The sequence below is a fragment of the Eptesicus fuscus genome, chromosome 7, assembly GCF_027574615.1.
Source record: "Eptesicus fuscus isolate TK198812 chromosome 7, DD_ASM_mEF_20220401, whole genome shotgun sequence".
In the NCBI taxonomy this organism is placed as follows: Eukaryota; Metazoa; Chordata; class Mammalia; order Chiroptera; family Vespertilionidae; genus Eptesicus; species Eptesicus fuscus.
In genome coordinates, this window is record NC_072479.1 from 23,566,829 (window position 1) to 23,578,221 (window position 11,393).

Consider the following 11,393-nt stretch of genomic DNA (forward strand, 5'->3'; position numbering starts at 1 on the left):
TTAGCCCTCTGGTCTTGACCCTCTCTCTGGCAGGACTGTTCTACTTATCAGATCCTCTCCTTCACACAAAACTTCTGATTTTGAATCTACTTTTGACCTAACAGAACACTGATCTCCACCCTCATACACGTCCCCTCCCTCACCTGCAGTGGATTCCAAAAACCCAGACCCTGCTAACCAGCAACCATCTTCTCCCTCTGGAACCAATTATAATAAGGTGGTAGGATACAAGGTTAATATACAAGAATCAATCACTTTTCTATATACCAGGAAAGAATAAGTAGAATTTAAAGCTAAAAACATCACCATTTACACATTAGCATTCCCTAAAATAAAATACTTAGGTATAAATATAACAATATATGTACAAGATTTATTTAAGAACTACAAAACTTTGATGAAAGAAAGCAAAGACCTAAATAAATAGTTATTCTATAATCATGGATAAGAACACAATATTGTGATTAGTCCTTCCTAACTTTACCTATAGATTCAATGCCATCCCAATCATACTCCAGAAAGTAATTTTGTGGATATTGATAAACTGATTCTAAAGTTTATGTGGAGAGGCAAAGACCTAAAATAGCCACCTCAATACTGTTGGAAAATGAGTCGAGGACAAGTGCTACCCAGCTTCAAGATTTACTATAAATTATAATATAAGCTAGAGTGGTATTGATGAGAGATTAGACATATAGATAAATGGAACAGAATAAAGAGTCCAGAAATAGATATTTGATATTTGACATAGGAGGAAGGACACTACAATGAAGATACAATAGTCATTTTAGCAAATATTGCTGGAATAATTGGATATTCACATACAAAAATAAATGAATCCAAATACAGGCCATACAAATATAGGCCTACACACACAAAAAAAAAAGAACTCAAAATGGATCATAGACTTAAAAGCAAAATACAAAACCATAAACCTCCTAGAAGATAACAGGGAAAAAAAAAAACTAAGGACCCTGGATATGATGATACCTTTTTAGATACAATGCTAAAGGCATGACCCATCCTATCTAATAAAGAGGGAATATGCAAATTGACCATCACACCATCACAAAGATGGTGGCGCCCATAGCCACAAGATGGAGGCGCCCAGTCCCCTCAGCCCCGCCAGAGTCCCCCAGTCCTTTCAGCTTCGCTGTGGGGTGGCAGGCATGTGGTGTGACTGGACCTGCTCTCAGCCCCCCAGCTGCCCAGGGCCAGCCCGAGGCACAGGCAAGCCTCAGATGGTGGCTGCCCAGCCAACGCCTGAGGTGCAGGCAAGCCTTGGATGTTGGCTGCCCAGTTGATGCCTAAGGCTCAGGCAAGCCTTGAATATCAGCTGCCCAGCCACCCAGGGCAGTCCCAAGGTGCAGGCAAGCCTTGGATGGAGGCTTCCCAGCCACCCAGGGCTGCCCAAGGCTCAGGTAACCAGGGCCGGCCGAGGCTTGCACAGCAGAGGTGTGATGGGGGTGTTGCCTTCCCCTGATCAAAGGGTCACCTTCTGCCCCTGAGAGCTCCCGGACTGTGAGAGGGAGCAGGCTGGGCTGAGGGTCGCCCCCTCCAGTGCATGAATTTTCATGCACCCAGCCTCTAGTAAGAGAAATAATTGATAAGCTATACTTCATTGAAATTTAAAGCTTCTTCTCTGTAAAAGACATTGTGAAGAGACTAATAAGACAAACCAAAGAATGAAATAAAATATTTTCAACAGAAACATATGATTAAAGACATATGATCACAACCCAAAATACACAAAAATCTCTTAAACTCAATAATAAGAAAATAAAAAAACTTGATTTAAAAATGGCCAAAATACCTAAATATACACCTCACCAAAGAAAATATGCAAAGAAGGCATGCAGGTGAAAAGATGTTCATAGCTTATGTCATTACAGAATTGCAAATTAAAATATGGAGATACCACTATACACCTATTAGAATACCCAAAATCCAGAACACTAACAATATTAAATTCTGTGACGATGTAGAGCAAGAGGAACTGCCATTCATTGCTGGTGGGAGTACAACAGGTACAGCCACTTTGAGGGACAGCTTGATGGTTTCTTAAAATACTAAATTATCATATGATCCAGCAATTATACTTTGTATTAATTATCCAAAACCGTTGAAAACTTAAGTCCTCACAAATAACTGCACATGGATGTTTAGAGCAACTTTATTCATAATTGTCAAAACTTGGAAGTAAACCAGATGTCCTTTAGTTGGTGAATGAATAAATAAACTCTAGAGCATCTAAATAATTGAATATTTTTCAGCACTAAATGGAAATGAGCTATCAAGCCATGAAAAGACGAGGGAGAAACTTATATGCATATTACTAAGTGAAAAAATCTGAAAAGGTTACATACTATATGATTTCAACTATGTGACATCTAGAAAAAATAAAACTTCAAAATCAGTAAAAAGATCAGTAGTTTCTAGGGGTTGAAAGAAGAGGGTGTGAATAGGCAGAGTATAGAGGACTTTTAGCACAGTGAAACTATTAACAGAGAAATTGGGGTATCCTCTTTACCACTGGTTGCTAGGTGTGAGGTCCTCACGATACCTTGAGAAAAATAATTTTCTGAGACTCACATGTAATTTTTACTTGCATGGAATTACACCCCTGGGTTTCCAAAGCCCCATTTCCCTTAGTTCAGTTATAGAAGAAGTGCAACTGAGATTTCAGTAGAGCTAAAATCAGAGCCAAGGTCCAGAGTTTCCTTTCCACGTTGAAGCCGGGTCCAGTATAGCATCAGGCTAGTTCAGTGGTCGGCAAACTCATTAGTCAACAGAGCCAAATATCAACAGTACAACAATTGAAATTTCTTTTGAGAGCCAAATTTTTTAAACTTAAACTATATAGGTAGGTACATTGTTATTAACTTAATTAGGGTACTCCTTCAATCACACTGTATGTGCGCGCGCGCACGTGGTATTTTGTGGAAGAGCCACACTCAAGGGGCCAAAGAGCCACATGTGGCTCGTGAGCCACGGTTTGCCAACCACTGGTTTAGGGGATTAAATACCCCAAATTTCATGCCCTTGCAGTGGCCACACTTATTCTGGCCAATGACCTGTTCCCAAGGTGTGACTGAAAATAACCACCTTCGTATGTTACCCCACCTTTACTGGGCATGCGTCTATCTTCCCTTTGCTCCTTTCACATTGTTTTTGTTGGTTTGGTTGATTGGTTGGTTGGTTTATTCTGCACCTAAGGATATTTTCTTCATTGATTTTTAGAGAGAGTGGAAGGGAGGGAAGGGGGTATCCAATAATAAGAGGTTACTAATGGCTCCAAATATATGTGTGAGACACACATCAATTGGTTGCCTCACCCACGCAACCAGGGCTGGGGATTGAACCGTTATGAATCATAATGTAAATATCTGTGTTTTTCTCCACAGGTTGAGAACTGCTAGCAGGGTCGCCTAAGACCACTGGAAAACACAGATATTTACATTACAATTCATAACAGTAGCAAAATTACAGTTATGAAGTAGCAACGAAAATAATTTTATGGTTGGGGGTCACCACAACATGAGGAACTGTATTAAAGGGTCACGGCATTAGAAAGGTTGAGAACCACTGTTCTAAACACCAGCCAGGACACTCCTTTTTTGTTATTAATAACTAGGTTAATTACAACAGTATAAAAACTATTCTGTACGATACTATAAAGGTGTATACATGTCATTATACATTTGTCAATACTTATAGAATGTATAACATTGGGAGTAAATCCTAATGAAAACTATGGAATTTGTATGATAATGATGTACCAACATAGGCTCATTAATTATAACACATGTACCACTCTGGTGGGGAATGTTGATAGTGAAGGAGGTTTTGGGGGTCATGGGTTATATGGGAAATATCTGTACATTCTACTCAATTTTCTGAGAACCTAAAGCTGCTCAAAAATAAATTATATAAAAAATAATCCCAATTTCAAAACTTCTCTTTATTGTGTCACATTTTTCTTTTTCTCAGGACTATCTTTTAAAGGAGTTATTTAAAATACAGGGGTGGGTAAAAGTAGGTTTATAGTTGTGAGTATGTAAAACATGGTTTATTCTTATATTATAACTTATTTATTAATTATTGTATTTTTCATAAGAAAAACTGTAAACCAGCTTTTGTTCACCCCTAAATATATACCTGTGGTGTGAAACTATGCTGAAAATAGCAAATAAACATTAGATAATTTCATAATCTGAATTAGTCTTTTCAATATGTTAAATCTTTCTCAATTAACAGTACCCAATAAGAGGTCACTAATGGCCCTAAATATATTTGTTTTGGCTTCAACATTACCTGGGGATTTACAATATTCCTAGGATATGTACTTTTTTTTTTTTTTTTAAGAATTGAATATTTTTTGGAAATAGATTGTTTCAGTGGTATAGCCTCAGGATGTTGAGAGGACATAGGTGAAGCAATTGAAATGAAAATGGAATTAAAAAGGCTTAGGTTGATAGCTGTGACTTTCACTATTTATGTAAACTTGAAAAGGTGTTTAATTTCCTTAGATTCACTTTCCTCATCTAAGTAACAGGAATAAGGAAGTTCATCTTTCATCCTTACTATGATAATTACTGTGATAATTAAAAATACATCTTTACAGAGAGAACAGGAGAGGTAGCCAAGTCCAATGACTTATAAATAGTAAGTATTTAGAAATGGTTACTATATATTGAGCTCTCAATATATGCCAGCCGCTGCTAAATATTTTGTGAATTTTAATTACAACACTGATATGATACGAGACATTATTATTCCCATTTAATAAATAATAAGATGGAGTTTCATAAAATATAAACAGTTTTTTCAAGGTCACATGGTTAGAAACCAACATAGTGCTCAAAATCATATCAGTATCATTAACCCTTTGCACTCACTTGCTTTTTTCTCAATTCCTTTATTCTACTATGGATTTAATTTTTTAAATACCCCAGATTTTACAAAGCACGGCAGTAGAATAAAAAACTGGAGTTTCTTTTCATACAAACTTATTTATTTGGATTTTTTTATATTTCAAATTATTGATACATTCAATAACCGTCACACTCGACATCCGAGTGCAAAAGGTTAACCCATGAACAGACCTGTTTGGGGTATCATAGCATTTATTACTGGATGGGAATTCATTCATGCTGACAAGTAGTAAAATAGTATTATCTGCCTTTTTCCATTAGAGTCTAACTGACATGGCAGAAACAGAGTAAAGATAAAAGTGAAATAGCCTGTGGGATGTGCTGTGCATCTGACATGAATAGCAAGAGAAATAGCCATAAATTAACGTATGTAGACAAGAGAAAAGAAATGTGAATGAAAACCATGGATTGGTTGCCCCACAGCTTTTATCTTTTTTTTTTTTTTTTATGGTCTTTTATTTATTTATTTTTGGACCACCATGTGTTAAACAATGAGAAAGAGCTGAAAAACATTCAACATTTCTAAGCAGAAATTACTAAGGAAAGTGGTTGCCTAGCACCAACAATATATTGTTGTGATATTACAGTAAGGATTGATGAAGCATTAAATAGTTCATTTTAAAAGCTTAAGATTGCTTTACAAATGTAAGAACATCTGGTCTGTTTTTAGAAGTTTTTATTAAGAAGCTTTGTATTAGTTTTATATGCTGTGTAACGAATTACAAAAAAAGAAAAAATAGCACATTAAAACAACACTCATTTTATTATCCCACGGTGTCCAGGCACAGCTTAACTGGGGCTGCTGCTCAGGGGCTCCTGAGGTCTCAGCAGGGCTGTATTTTTATCAGGAGGCTGGGCTAGGACAGGATCAGTTTCCAAGCTCTCCCAGGCTTGGGCAGAATTCATTCCTCTCAGCAGCTTACTTCTTCAAAACCATTAACGAAGAAAGTCTCTCATTTGGAGTGTCTGCCTTCAGGGAAGGCCTTGGCCCTCTTACACCAGGTACTAGGTGTAATCTGCTGCGTAGAATAATCTCCATTTTGATTACCTCGAAGTCAATTGGTTAAGGACATAATTATATCTGAAAAATCCAGTCATCTTTGTAATATAACTTAACGTAACTACAGGTATAATATCCAATCACCCTTATTCAATCGGTTAGAAGCAAATCAGTTTCCACCAACATTCAAAATGTGAATACTAGGTTTTGGAAATCATGGAAACCACCCTCGGGTGTATCTACCAAAGGAATGAATTGATAGCTCAGTTCTTATCTTCCTTACAACTAAGACAAAGAGATAAAAGAACAATATTAACCCATTGTATGCCTGTAGACGCAAGCAGCGGACTTCCCCACACGCCTTGTGCGTCTATAAAAAAAAAAAAAAAATGTTTTCCCTAAGTGGCAGCCCTGACCAACTTTAAAATCATTTTTTGTGAGAATTTTCAGCTGAAAATATTTAAGAACTCCCGAATTGTGAGTAATATATTTATTTTTATAATATTCATTGCAAATTGATTTTTAAAATTAAATTCAAATTATTGTGGCATGTGGGGATGGTTTCCATTTTGGATGCATGGCAGTTAACTGGTTAAAATTGTTTGGTCAGCATTCATTTACTAGAAAAATTGCCTTTATACTAATTTATAAATAAATGATTAAGTATGAGTTGCATAGAGATAATGTCTTGATTCTTAGATTAAAATACAACTTTCAGAGGATTACCTATGGTGTATATAGATAGGAAATAAGCAATGATTCTTAAAAAAATAAATATAAGGAAGTTTTTAAAACTAGTAAAGAGTCTAAAGTTATTTTACTCATTTTAATACATATTTTACCTAATCCCATCCATCCTATATAATAAAAGGCTAATATGCAAATCAACTGAACAGCAGAACGACCAGTCGCTATGACATGCACTGACCACCAAGGGGCAGATGCTCAATGCAGGAGCTGTCCCCTGGTGGTCAGTGTGCTGCCACAGGGGGAGCACCGCTCAGCCAGAAGCTGGGCTCATGGCTGGCTAGCGCAGCAGTGGTGGTGGGAGCCTCTCCTACCTCCGCGGCAGTGCTAAAGATGTCCGACTGATGGCTTGGGAGCGGGCCTAAGCCATCAGTCAGACAGCCCCTGAGGGCTCCTGGACTGTGAGAGGGTGCAGTCTGGGCTGAGGGACCCCCCCCTCCGAGTGCACAAATTTTGTGCACCGGGCCTCTAGTTTATTATAAAAGGGTTTGTTTTATTAGATTTCCAGAATGTTTTATGTGGCAGGATAAAAAACAAAGTTAATATATGAGAAGAAACTAAACATATTATTTATAAAACAAAAAATCAACTTTTATGTTTATCTAAATTATTTTTTATTAAGTGACAGTATGTTGATCTTACAATGATTTTATATCAACACTAGAGGCCCAGTACATGAATATGTGCACGGGTGGGGTTCCTTGGCCTGGCTGGCGATTGGGGCCATCTGGCCCAGTCTGATCAGGGCCAGCTGGCTAGGGGGAGGGATTGAGGGAGGTTGGCTATGGGAACGCACTGACCACTAGGGGGCAGCTCCTGCATTAAGCATCTGCTCCCTGGTGGTCAGTGTGCATCATAGCATAGCCGGTTGTTTGGTCAACCAGCCATAGCAGTTACTTAGGCTTTTATATATATAGATACCAATTAATGCTTTTTATACCACATTAAATTTTAGACACAAACTATTCTAATGACTTTGGCATTTTATATTCCTTTTTTGAGCAAAATTAATTAACTGTGTAGATTCTTCCCTATTGCTCAATCCTGGATAATTTGGTAAAATAGGTTTATCTGAATAGATACCAGTGTCAAAAGATAATTCTTACTCTAGTTTTAAATGGAGGAAAAAGCACTTAAGAAAAAAAAAAATCACAAAATCTGGCTCAATCAGTCTAATTGCTTTACTTTCACTTAGTTTTTACATCATCTGCTACTGATAAGGTTTCTAGTTTCCAGATATCTTGGTTTTGATTTTGTTAAATGAGCAATGAACAGTATAATTAGGCTGAATTGTCAGAAATCACTTCAATTATTCTTTTAATTATCTAACTTTGATAACTTATACCTATTAAAATCCTTATATATGTTGATTAGAGAAATGTACTACTACTACTACTTAGAACAAATCCAACCTGAGTCTTACCTATTTATGAGATGTCCTTTCTTTGAGAAACAGATAAACTGTGTTTTCATTTCATAGGAGAAATCAATATTGTCAACATTTTGAGACTAACCAAGAATAGTGCTTTTTAAGGTGGTGGTGGTGGGGAGTTTACCTGTCACCTCTCAATTCTCATTTTATTGGCTCTACTAAAATTATATTTTTATCAAAGTTATTTATGCACATAGTTTAATAGGGCAAAACATTTTATAAGATAGTTATATTACAAAATAGTATCTCCTGTATACTCAACCAAGTTGTGGCTCTCTTGTGTTCTTTCAATACTTCTAGCTTATACTTTTGGTATTTATTTGGTATATATTAGTTGAAGGCATCAATCCTATGCAGAAAGCACCACTTTATTCCAACAGGCAGGAATTTTAGATCATAAGTATACAAAAAGGAATAGTAGCAAGGAAAGTATAATTCTTCCATTTAAAAATCAGCTTACTGTTGACTACCAGAAATTGAATTATTTTGTGTGTGTGTGTGTGTGTTCTTACTACCTATTGACTAGAATTCTATTTTAGAATTGATGCGTTGCATTCTAGTCATTTTTATCTGTCATTCCATTTAGACTGTGAGGTCCTTGAAGTGTTCTTAATATTCATATTTAAAGCTATATTTTCTAAGAGACTACCTATCATGTAGTATGTTTGTAACAAATGCTTAACTGAATCAATATTTAGTGATTTTGGGTAGCACCTGGTTTGTATACATTGTGTACTTATTTGCTATTTACTGGATTCTTTAGGGATCTATATTTCTTTTAGATTTCAGAGTCATGAAGCACTACCGGGAAAGTCACCACATTCATGTACCTTCAATGTATTATTGCTAGAACCCTGGGATCCTTGATCCTTAAGATATATCTTAAGTCCATACACTGTAAGGAGAATATACAAAATAAAACCATGGTCATTCTTGTCTCATAAAGTCCCTTAGTAGCAACATAAAACTGGAAGTTGACCTCTAAGAGGAGGAGGGTTATTGAGAAAAACGAGGTAGAGATGTTGACATTTTCTTCCCTACAAGCATTTCAATGCCATTCTAAGGTATTATGAATCTCCAGCAACCAACATTCTGTTTTACTGCTGGCATTTTAAGATAGACATCCAGACAGAACTCTAGTCTAGCTTTAATTATCTTCACAAAATAGTTTTATAATAACCAAATAGACATTATAAAATATAAGCAATTACAATTGCAAGAAAGCATATTGACTATGTGCAAAGCACTGCTTGAAACATTTGAAATACATGTTATCTAATCCTTTAAAATACTTACACAGAGAATGTATTAGTTAAGACTGCCTGCAAGTAATAGAAAACAACTTGATAAGTAAAGTAGAGGCGTTAGTATAAGGATACAGCACTGGCTAATGGAGCCCAAAAACAGGCAAATCATCAGAACTGAAAAAGTAAACTGCAACCAGAAACATTTGTCAGAAACTATATGTTTCTTCCTTTATTTGACTCTTCCTTGTACAGTTCCTGAACTCTATTCATAAGCCTAGTCCATACAAAGGAAGTAGGGGTGCTGGTGTGGGTCAGTTTAGTAATTCCTTATGGTAAGCTACAATGGCATATGTTGGAATAAATATATTAAATTGATCTTAAAATGTTATCGGTCTTTATATCCAAACAAAAGTCAGAGAAAATTATTTATGTTATAGAAATATCAATATAAGAGATTATCAGGGTTGTAATCTAGAGCACTCTTCAAAAATCAGCACAACTTCAATTCAGACAGAAACATTTATTATCATTATTATTATATCCAACATGGCTATAGATGTTTAGCTAAATATAATCGCGGTTTTTCCCTAGCAGTTAAAATAATAGATTATAGCCTTTGTAAAATTAGTCTAGAGCTTGTGTTTGATTTGTCCCCTGAAGGCAGCCATTTTCCATGCCATTTCTTGAGGTTTATGATGTTTTCTCTCTTTCTAATATTCAGAACAATCATAGTTATTGCTACTTTTATAATTTCACTTACATTGGAGCACAGACAATCCCCTGGGCACTACTGTTTGTAAATTGAAAGGTATATTGTATTATGTTGGAGACTATATTAAACTGTATTAACTATAAAGTCAAGCAATATACCATTTCCTGAAATCAAATGAAACATTATAGAATATTATTCTGGAAAGAGTATGTTTTTCAGAAAAATAATATATGAATGAATTTAGGAAAGTATATTTTAAAAGGTTTTGAATATTTTAGATTTGACATTCAGAGAACAGACAATGTTGAAGCTCTATTAAGTGTACTAAAACTTTGAAACTCACAAAAGTGTTTGTAAGTAATACATTCTAAAAGTGATCCTACAATCAATGAAATTAGGATTTATCAATTAAAGTATTGTGAATACTTTCATTTTGACACATATCCATATGTATTGATATGTTGATTAGACAAACTGTTTTATATTGTTTTTACTTGAACAAGAATTCATTAAAATGTCTCCTATGTGTTCAAATAATGAGAAATTAAGTATGTGTGTGATATGTATTTCTTTTCACAAATCCAGTGAAATCAGAAAGATAAATATCTGGCTTTAAAATACATATGTAATAAAAACATTAGTACAGATATTAAACTAAAAATATCTTGGGGACAGAAGGAAACAATTCTTATTTTAACTCTTCATAGAAGTAAAATTACTATTTATTTTGAGTCACTATGTTTTTGTGCCTAGATATTTATTTTACTTATGTGGAAACTGTGTTTTAGATTACACAGGGAATCTTCCAAGATCCAATCACGTAGGTATAGGGTCTGAAATTAAAACCTATGTCATCTGATTTTTGCTTCTTTGTTCCTGTCATTTGTGCTCTAAAGAATTCTTTGATGAGAAAATATCATTAAACTGAGCATTAAGGAATGAGAAGGTGTTAGTATTGTGAACAGTTACTTGGGAAAGAACAGTTCTGAAAGAACGAAAAACATGTGGAAATAAACACAGGGTTGAGCATGGCTAAAATGTAGGGTCTGAAACTTGCAGAAGAGTAAAGGAGGATGCAAAGATATTTAAATTATGATTGGTTTTTAAACCATTTGGAGTATGAACTTCATGCTGAATTCTGGGTAAGATAAGGGAAAATATTAAGGAAATATATGTTAGGAAAATAATCCCAGCAATATTAATGAGAAATAATTGGATCAAGAAAGAAACAAGAAACAGTGACTGAATGGTCTGCTCTTGTTTTGAGTGCAGATTAGAAATGAAGCAAGCCAGAATAGGGAAAGCAGGAGATGGATGAATT